General features: G+C 39.7%; 1 protein-coding gene across 1 annotated transcript in view; it reads left to right on the top strand.

The window, feature by feature from the left end:
* The first annotated feature begins 11180 nt into the window (after positions 1–11180).
* The window catches only part of map3k7cl (map3k7 C-terminal like), a 29954-nt gene continuing 29951 nt past the window's right edge, over positions 11181–11183 (top strand). Inside the window, exon 1 of the mRNA XM_080435366.1 lies at positions 11181–11183. This exon is cut by the window's right edge and continues 407 nt beyond it. The gene's annotated coding sequence lies outside the window, so the exon portion shown is untranslated.

The raw sequence follows: 11183 nt of genomic DNA, 5'->3' as shown, positions 1-11183 counted from the left end.
ACATGCTAGAACATAGGTTTGTAAGACAAGTCCAACACCAGTAACCAGGTGTCTCTCTCTCTCTCTCACTCCCTTCCTCTCTCCCCTTCTCTTTCCTTTCACCCCTGCTGTTCCAAGTAAAAATACATCCGCATTTCCCTTGAGCTAATCCCAAATACGTATCACCTTTAACCCCTTCAGCCCTATATACAGTGGTGGAAAGTAACTAAGTACATTTACTCAATTACTGTTCTTAAGTACAATTTTGAGGTACTTTTACTTTACTGGAGTATTTCCAGTTTACAGTACTTTTACTTCTACTCCTCTACATCTCAGAGGCAAATATTGTACTTTTACTCTTCTACAATTATTTGAAAACTTTAGTTACTAGTTACTTTTCAGATATAAATGATTACATTATAAAACATACATTAACCACTTAAGCCCTATTTTATACCTAGGCTATTTGAAAATAGCAGATCTACAAGCGTTGTGAGCTTGTACAGTACATCTGCTATTTTCAAACATTTTAGTACTTTTACTTTTGGTACTTTAAGTACATTTTGATACCAATACTTTTGTACTTTTACTCAAGTACATTTTTAATTCCGGACTTTTACTTGTAACAGAGTATTTCTACATTGCAGTATTGATACTTTTACTTAAGTAAAACATTTGAGTTCTTTTTCCACCACTGCAAGTAAAAATACATCTGCATTTCCCTTGAGCTTATCCCAAATACGTATCACCTTTAACCCCTTCAGCCCTATATACTTTCCTTTGTACAGCCGATCTATAACTAAGCCCACATCCCGACGGGTCGTGAGCTTGTAGATCTGCCAGGTTGAAAGTGTGTAACCTCCTTTTTAATCTGTATCCTGTAATGATCTGACCATCATACCTGAGCTGCTCCCCCTGCAAAACATCCCATTATCATGTGGCTGTATTCAATCACTTTGCTGATGACTTTTCTAGTAATCTGCTACACCAGATTGGCAGTCTTCAGACCTTCTTTGAAAGCCTATTTTACACTCAACGCTCAAATTTAATTACAAAGTCAGCATTGATTTGATATTATGTACTTTTCATGTACTTCTTCTCATGGTTCAAACTTTTTTCTTTAATAGTGCTCATTGTGAACTGGGACCTCTCTCAGTTTATGAATCCATAAATTGAACGTTTGAAGCTCACTCTAGCTTGAAAACCGTCGTCTATGCTTCATAACAGACAACTCTTTCATCCATTCACTTCATTTCCATGGTGTGGTGCACTTTACTTGATGCCTGGCAAAGAGGACTTAACCACTTGAGCCCTATACACTTTGTCGAATAGCGAGAAAAAAGCTATCCAGATTAATTCATTTAAAAAAATGTATTGATAAAAGTTTTGTCTAATTTTATTTTCGATTTTTTTTTAACTTGAGTTGCTGGAATTCCGGTATTAATGGCAATTTATCACATTGGACACTCAATATTTCTGAAACGCCACAAAACCATCATAATCTTCTTTCCCTCTGTCAACACAAGGGCCTTGGAATCTCGATAATCTTTCACCCTTTTTTGGCACCACTGGGCAAAGGCAACGTTAACAGACAACATGATGGATGGGATCAGTGAGAGATACATAACAGACTCTCAGGGTCTTCAGTGGCCGCCCCGGGGCTTGAACTTGTCATCAGGCAATGAAACCCATCTTAAGTGGTAGCCATTGTGAAAGCCCCCCTTCATGCTTTTACTCTGCACCTATCTTGCATTAGTATTGCAGAATCATTATTTCATAGTGGTACACTATTAGCATGTAACACAAAACTCTAGTTTCTCTCCAGTCCACCAATGAGCCAACAGGCCATTGTTTTGTGTCTTAGTATAGTTAAAGCTGCAATCCATAACCTTTTTAGTGAACAAAACTAAAACATTTTGACTAATCTGTATGCTAGAGTATGTTAATACAATATAACTAACAACTGTGGGTGTTGTTGTAGTTGATCTGCCTGCCCCTTCTACCCTATTTCCCACTTGGTATAGAGGGAAAAAAGGAGGGGGCCAAGTACAGACCCCTGTGGGACCCTGATCAATGAAGGATTTATTGGATGCCAACTACAATTTGTGCATATGAATAATAATGTGCATTTCTATTGGTCTAATGCCAAAGTAATGCCTCTTCTCTTTGGATCAACCTAGTTTTATCCATTTAAATACACAATTTGTAATAAGATTTTAAACAATTTTGCAATTGGGATCATCTTTATGTGTTATATATGTCTCTTTTTTCACTTTGTGTAATTCCCTCCAGACAGGTAATATTACACAAACATGGTGATGTGAATACCTTGCTTACTGTAAGTCGCTCTGGTTTAAGAGCGTCTGTTAAATGCCTAGATTGTTGATTGTAAATTGTAAAATTGTAATTGTAAATTGTGGTAAATCAAACAAACCTCAGGCATCTCATTTTAGATGTGCCTATCTTTGATCATTTTGAGTAATTAAGTAGGCCTAATATCTTAAGTAATACAATATGACTTCATCATATTTGGCATTAGGACATTGGGCTGCAGATTGTCCATTGTCTTCTGTCCTTGTAATTGGATTTCAAAGCATGAGACACGGTACACAACCATTTTACATAAACATGATTTAATTTTCAACACCTTATTTGCATTCATGGCATCTGCCAAGACCAGTAAACGGACGTCCCCTGGCATCAAGCAGCAGAAGAGCTCTTCTGAGCCACTGTTAAGTTTTATAGCAGAAATACGTTAACTGACCTTTCTGTAGGTCTGGAGCATAATAGCTCCTGCGTTTTTATAATCCCACATTGAAAGGGATTTAATCCTTATAAAACTCACCCAGGCCAAAGTGTCGCTATGGCTCAACATTCATGGCACCAGTCAAGAATCAAGAGGTGTTTATTTGTCACTCAACCACATGTTGGTGTAATATGTTCCACAAGACTGTGCTAACAACAGCAGTACAATATGCATCAACAAGCAATACATATATTACTGGACTGTAATACTCTTGCATGGATTTGTGGCCTTGAGGTTCAAGGCCAGTGCACAGCCCATAGAGACTCAGTGGACTGTTGCATTAGTAGTGGCTAAGCAAGCATGCCCTCATTGTTATTCTCTTTGGTAGTGTGTGTCTTTTAGTACCATCATGGAGGACTTGGGTATCTCCCTGCAGTGTCACAAAACCACAAGGAAGAGGTCGCGACCTGGCACCAGGGCAGCAGCAGTGTGTGTCTTCTGTCAACCCAAACCTATTGCAAAGAAAGAGACTGTGGCGTAGTCCTCGGGGGGAAAGGTTCGAGTTCTCCAATCCTTGTGTGGTTAAAGAAATAAACTCTTGGGAAACAGATCAAAGACTCTTATTGGAGAACTTGCCATTTTTCAGATGCTGTTTGTGGGCTACTTCATAATGTAAATTTTGTCATTTCCGCTAATGACCCTTTCCTGAATGTATGTATTTGTGTGGAAAATGCATTAAGCATAAGCATTGCAGATGTGATTTACAATGTCCTGGCCTTGTATCACTCATCAATTATGAAATGTTAAATGTATACGTTGTCTGAATGAAAGCTTATTCAGCTTATGAATTGAACATGAATGAAAGCTTATTCAGACAAACTGCTCATGTTCCCTTACAGTATGTTTGTCCTGTAGCGCATAGCCATTTACTCTTCTGAGCACAATTTTCTGAATAGGATCTGCATACTTTGTAGATGCTTATTACCACTATGACAATTTTCTGAGTAAAAAATGTCTTTCTTTTGCATTTTCAAAAATCTCTTGTCATGCTGTGATTTGTTTTTGTGCTGCTGTTGTTGTTGTTGCTGTTGGTCGTGTTTGTAGCAGTACTGTGTGTGTGTGTGTGTGTGTGTGTGTGTGTGTGCTGTGTGTGGTGTGTGTGCGTGTGTGTGTGTGTGTACGTGCGTGTGTCTTGCTGCCACTACTGTAACGTCAGAGGGGATTGCGGATCCAGCCCAGTACAGAGAACATCAGGATTGTCAGGAACATGACTGATTGCGCTGTATCCCACATCATTATATTAATCAGATGTATTATCTTAGCGCTATAGGTAATCAAAAACTAAATTAGTTCATTCTTGGGCTACAGGCCCCATCTTATACTAATTATTTTAATTATTTAATGACGTGAGCCTCTTTGAACATAGGTTCCAATTATAGCGCTTCAGAATAGGACTCGGGTAAGACAGCAGCCACTATGGTATCATTTTGGAATAGTGAATCTTAATGACATCTCTGGTGTAATCTCTGAGTCTGTGGTGCTGATTGGTCAGCTGCCGTATCACCTCTATAGGGAAGATACTGACCTACAGCGTATTCCCTTCCCTTTGTTTCTGTGCTGCAGGAACAGACACGGCAGACTATTAGACAGCAGCTAACCTACCGTCAGTACACAAAAATCACAATCTCTGGACCGACCACAGGTAACCAGAACGTGGGATGATTATTTATTTGCCAAGCATTGGAGGCAGTCACGGCAGTGACTGTGAGTGATAAATATCTACACAGCTGTATGAATGCAGAGCTCTACTGAGAACTGTCACTGAATGACTTTAAACTCCCCTTTGGAAATTGAAATTCGACTCCATGGAGTGTGACACTTTGCAGAATCTAAGTAACTGTCAGCTACAAACGCACACTCACTTCAAAACCCTGCAGAGATAAATGCTTTGCAATGATGAGTTTCCCCCTCTTCTGATTTCAAATCTGTACCGTATGCGTCTGAATTCATCTGTCATGGCAAAAGGAGAGGCTGTCCTGGGTCCTTAGGTCTATTTCTGTCCTCTGGTCGCAGAGCCTGACCTAAGAGTGAAGATAAGTTAAACGGACGATATATGTGGACATTCACCCATCGTCACTGATAGGCAGAAACCTTGTATCTCAATATTTTTCCCCTCATAAATTAATGCCTTACTTCTTTCTGCAACAATGGCACAAAGTAGAAAAAAAAGCTTAGGCGTTGTGAGCTTGTATCTGTTTTTGGAAAAGGTTTAAGTGGTTAAAGGGGCATACCACTCATTTTCAACATTGAACTATGTCTTTAATACACCTTAGAAATGTTGTGGAAATAAGAAAAAAGTCCCCCACCCTTCTATTTTGCCTAGAACTGGAGAATTGATTGAGGTCATGTGATCAGTGACATACGCAGGGTGTACTTTTGGCTGAGGGGGCGGAGCCAAAAGTACACCCTGCGACATAGAAGGGGGGGGGGGGGACTTTTCACACAACAGCTCTAAGGTGTATTAAAGACATAGTTCAATGTTGAAAATGAGTGGTATATTAAGTTTGTCTGTAGGTTTTATAAACATTGAACCAATGTAATGTATTGACAAGAGCTTGTGACTAAATCATAACTACATAGGTTCACAGGTTCTCTTTTTCCTGAGAACTAAGAGTTTTGGACACCCGACAGTGATAGCCTCGTGTAGCCAGACTATATCACTGCATAGATATGAGTCTGGTGCTTCCATGAGGACGTTTTTTTTCCCCAAGGGGCGGGATCAAAACAATGGCCCTCGATGCAATTGGTTAGACCTACAACCAACTACCAACTACAGTCTCCCATATTTGAATCCCGGGCCCTGATTGGTCACCCACGTCTTCTGGAGCAGGAAATGGATTCTCTATGGAGCGGTGCCAGACCCAAATCGCAGAGTGCAATTTTTTTTTTCACTCGCAGATTCGTCTGGTCCCAGGCTACGACAGTGACGCTGTGTTTCTTCTCTCTCTCTCTCTCTCTCTCTCCCAACCTCTAACGCTGTCCCCAGCCCTTTAATCTGTTCTTCTCCTTGCCACCCACTCTCAACAGTATGTTATCCTTCTTTCACCCTTTCCCTCATCTGGCCTCTCCGCTGGGCTCCCATCTGCAGGCAACCCCTGCGGTCTCTCAGTGGGGCAAACAGCATGGAGCGTCTGGCATGTGTCAGAAATCGGAAGACGCACACAGACAGGAAGAGGGCAACGTAATTAAACGGGATAAATAAATGCTCCTGATGATTATTTTACTCTTCAAAACAAAAAGTGGGGAAATATAAAAGTGACCTTGAGCAAGACAGTAAGGGCAGCTATACGAGCTTGCTCACTCAATGTTAAGTCTCTCTGGGTAGCGAAGGGCATCGGCTGAATGACTACAGTGTAATCAGTGGTGGAAAAAGTACTCAAATATTTTACTCTGGTAAAAAAAAGTACCAATACTGCAATGTAGAAATACACTGTTACAAGTAGAAGTTCGGAATTCAAAATTTACTTGAGTAAAAGTACAAAAGTATTGGTATCAAAATATACTTAAAGGTAGGGTAAGTGATTTTCTTTGGTTAAAATAAGTGTTAAATAGCTCTATATTCTGATAGTACTCATTGCTATAGAGTGTTTGATCAGTAAAAGGAGTCTCCTTGTCTCTCCAGCTCTTTATAAAACAGAAAATGCATTTTCGTTTCAGTTTCAGTTTCATTTCCAATTTTATCCAATCAGGATAGAGAACTCAATCAGGATATAGATTAAACAAGTGAAATTGGAAGTGATAACTAAGAAATGAGCAGGCAAAATTGGAACTGGAACACTATAAAAATGAAGCTTAAAAATGGGTACTTTCTCCTGATTGGCTGAGATTTTGACACCTACCGGAAAATGTATTTTCTGTTTATTAAAGAGCTGGAGAGACGGGGAGACTCCTGTTACTGAACAAACACTCTATAGCAATGATTGCTATCAGAATATAGTGCTTTAACCTTTTAACAAAATACTTTTTGTTTTAACCAAAAAATATCACTTGCCCTACCTTTAAAGTATCAAAAGTAAAAGTACTCGTTACGCAGAATGTCCCGTTTCACAAGTTTCCCAATGTATAACATTTATAAAATGACTTTGAAAATAGCAGATCTACAAGCTCACAATGCGACGCATCGTGACGCTTGTCGATCGGCTATTTTCAAATGTCCGAAATGTATATAGATAGGGCTGAGCTGTTTAATGTATGTGTTGTAATTAAACAAAACCCACAAAGTAACTATAGTAACTAAAGTTTTCAAATAATTGTAGTGGAGTAAAAAGCACAATATTTGCCTCTGAGATGTAGTGGAGTAGAAGTAAAAGTACTGAAAATTGGAAATACTCCAGTAAAGTAAAAAAAATACCACAAAATTGTAGTGCAGTACAGTACTTGAGTAAATGCACTTAGTTACTTTACACCGCTGCTGAGTTGCGAAGGGCATCGGCTGAATGACTACAGTGTAATGGATAAGACATGAAGGCAGAGGACAACGGAATAAACAGGGCCCTGTAAATGCTTCCATTCAACATGGCCCTCTCCTCATCTGCCCTCACTTCTCTCTCCTCTCATGTGGCCTCTTACAGGATTAGAAACACACTCTGCCTGGCACGTGCTAGTAGACTCCCAGAATGAACAACAATGCATTAATATGTGTCTGCATGGCATTTGTTACAGTGTGCTTATTAAGGAATAGAACCAAAATAGTAATACATAATGAATAAATAAAGAGGAGCCAAAATCAGCCAAATCAAATTAAGGCAGAAAGGTAAAGACGTGTAAAACGAGGCAAATAATGGAAAGGCATAAAGAGGAGGTCAAAAACATGAATACGTAACATTTCGTTTAGAAGGGTCAGTTAGAGCTAATACCAATTTAGAACATATTGGAGTAATAATGGAATAATCTGTGCAGCATGTGGCATTTGTGTACTGTATGGTACAATATTTGGCAAAATATATGACGGCTTCATATTTTCACAGTCGCTTGTGTGAGCCAGTGATGTGAATGCTGAAAGATACTCATTAATAATCCATCAATCATCAATGATATTGAGAAAGAGATATTGAGAAATGTATGCAAACAAAGGAAAATACACCCAGTATATTACAGTTGGTTTGTAAAATTTGTGACGCATGTAGCTGTTGTTCTGCAGAGAAACATGTATTTCCTTTGGAAATCAGTCCAAACATGGAACTCCAAGCACCACAATTTGTTCTAGCCTAACAAATTGTCAATTGGAAACCTTTAAGGTACTGTTATTCTTCAGGAAATGGAAAAAAGAACCTGTGTGGTTATAATCACAAGCTTGCTTTTCATTGGTTAAATATTTATAAAACCCACAGACTGACTTAACTCCTTTCAACCTGGCATCCATATTTAGGGCATGACATTACAGGTGAAAATGTTCAAAACATAATATATACAGTAGCGTAAATAGCAGATCTACGAGCTCACAGTGCATTCCAATGTGACGCATTGTGAACTTGTAGATTGGCTAGTTTCGCTATTACTTTTGTCACTGTCATACGAATCGATGAACTATAAAATAGGGCATTAATTTATGAAAAAAACAAAACATGTAAATATGGAGATATAAGGTTTTTACCCAACAGCGACAATATAATTTCCGAGGCCTTTGCATTGGTTGCAATTCATACATATCTGGAGAACCTATAGCTAACCTATGGTATGTCTAGGTGAAAGGTTAAATACTCATCAGGTGACTCTTGCTGTGCTAGTACACAACCCAACACTTCCAGAACAAACTCATACCTACTTCAGGTCAAAAGTACTTTTGGACTAAGACAGAGATACATATATATATATATAAAGCTAAAAGGTGAAAACCTTCACAAGAAGGGACCGCACACTCCTCTGGTCTGATTTTGCTTTTTTATTGTTTGCACAGCGCGTTTCGCTTCCGCTTCCTCAGGTGCTATGATACATATACGTATGAGATACACTATATACAGCAGCTGGAGCACAAGTCACATTAAGTTTTCACCCTTTTCATTTGCTTCACAGAGACAAAACTGTCAAGGTCGGATGAGACCTCTATAGAGGGTTATTCAAACTTCACCAGTTAATATCTGTGGTATTTCAACCAAGACACAACAATGAATACAGTTTAACGTCTGCTTCGATTCATCGGCTTAATTGAAAATCAGATCAAATCATTTTTTTTGTGCTGCAGCCTGTGTGCATCCTGTGAGAACTGGACCAGGCTTTTCATAATCTGTCCATGTAATGAGTTTTCTGTTTTTTTTGGTATTGAGATTAATTCTTGGATTGGGCTCAGGCCAATGCAATAGCATCGTGTTGCTTCTAATCCGCTAACCCTATAATTCTTAATCAAAACCAAAGACGTCTCTCTGTCTCTGTCTCTCTCTCTCTCTCTCTCTCTCTCTCTCTCTCTCTCTCTCTCTCTCTCTCTCTCTCTCTCTCTCTCTCTCTCTCCCCCCCTATGTATATATATATATGTAATGTGTCTATATATTATCAGTTATGTAATCCATGGTGAATGAATGAGGTCATGGATTACACGTCCTGTCATGACCTTGTCATTCTGCACAGCTGAGCTGAGATCTGCTCTAACTGTCCTGTGATGATCTCACATAATGGACATCCCACAAAGTTCTATTGTCACCTACTTACATCCTCTACTGTTGAAGTGTGTGTGTTTGTGTGTGTGTGTGTGTGTGTGTGTGTGTGTGTGTGTGTGTGTGTGTGTGTGTGTGTGTGTGTGTGTGTGTGTGTGTGTGTGTGTGTGTGTGTGTGTGTGTGTGTGTGTGTGTGTGTGTGTGGGGGGGGTGTTGTTGGCAGAAACCCAGAGAAAGCAACTGCCTTCACCTGACTTGTGACCTTGGCTTTGGGTGTGAAGTCAGGGAGAAAGGGATAGACATCTCTCTCTTTGTGGTGGGTGACTCACACGCACCATAAGAAGGTTCAAGATCAGTGTGTGTGCGTGCACGTGTAATGCACTGGACTATTAAGTTAAATGCAATGAACTTTACTTAAAAGGGGGTTCCTAAAGTATGGGGAATGAGCATTACATGTCAAAAAGTTGGTATAAGATAAATGCACTAGAATGGATCAAATATAATTTGCCCTTGCCCTCGCAATGGTAGATCAAATAAAATAAAATAGTTTGTGTCATGCTCAACAAGGATCACATGCAGTATCACTGACCATGGCTTTCGGCGTATATTTGTTACCTAGAAGGTCAGGGCCCATCAAAGCTATCATATGACTTCATGCTAAGATAAGAGAAGTCTCACGTGACAGTGAAATGGGCCTATAGGACAGGTCTACTGTATGTCAATGATCTGCCAATGAAGACAGATGAGGAGGCTTCCAGGAGGTGCAAAACATCCATTGTGTGTGTGTGTGTGTGTGTGTGTGTGTGTGTGTGTGTGTGTGTGTGTGTGTGTGTGTGTGTGTGTGTGTGTGTGTGTGTGTGTGTGTGTGTGTGTGTGTGTGTGTGTGTGTGTGTGTGTGTTCCATTTTGCTTCCTTTCTCTCTTCTCGTTGTCATGTACTCTACTCACTGTTTTGCTTTACAAACAATTCAAATAATTACAATGAATTGCTAAATATGCTATTATGCATTTTAATACCACCATAATGCAAGACTGGCTGGATTTCCTTTGAATCAACTTTGAATGAAGAAAATGCTGCCATCTGCTGGGAAGCAGATCGAAGGTACAATAGTAAAAAGAAAAAAAGAAAAGGTGCTTTTGAGATGACAGGTTATTTGTGTCTTTTTAATCCTAGAAGGTTTCAGAGAGAAGGTAAAGCTTGTCTTGCACATCTGGAGCACCATTTATACACCCTTTATTAATCTAATGACAATGTTTTGTGGATCAGGTTTTGGTCATTGGTTTCAAGTGTACTGTAGACATAACCTTACTGTGACTGTCTCTTGGTTTTGGGATACAAGGAAAAAAAACACACAAAACAAGGCTATTGCACGAATTAAACTGCAGTTATATTATTCAATTCAAATCACCAAAGCATGTCAGGATATCCCGTTGCCCATGTTCAACAACACTACAGTAAATGCAGATGTCATGCAGTCTCCATGGGTGTGTATCATAATGTGCAAGTTGACACCGTGTTGCCTCACTCCAAGGCATGGGGTATGTATGCAAGTATGCAAGCCATCCCGCGAAAGAGAAACACATGGATGCTCTATTTTTTCCCCACAAGCAATTATAGCAGAGGGTCATTCTGAGCAACTGCATCATTGCACAGCTATTGCGCTGCTGCCAGTAGAATGACCAACCCATATGGAGATGACCGTGACACTCCAAACAGTGCCGGAGGAGCAATGGACATTTTTGCGTGCTAATGTCAACGTCATCTGAGACATTTAATTGGATGCTGGGTGACAGATAACGGACGGACGGCAT

Source organism: Gymnoscopelus braueri, assembly GCF_963280865.1.
Source record: "Gymnoscopelus braueri genome assembly, chromosome: 8".
Classification (NCBI taxonomy): Eukaryota; Metazoa; Chordata; class Actinopteri; order Myctophiformes; family Myctophidae; genus Gymnoscopelus; species Gymnoscopelus braueri.
The sequence above is the reverse complement of the archived record's forward strand: the minus strand, read 5'-3'. Positions and strand labels throughout refer to the sequence as shown.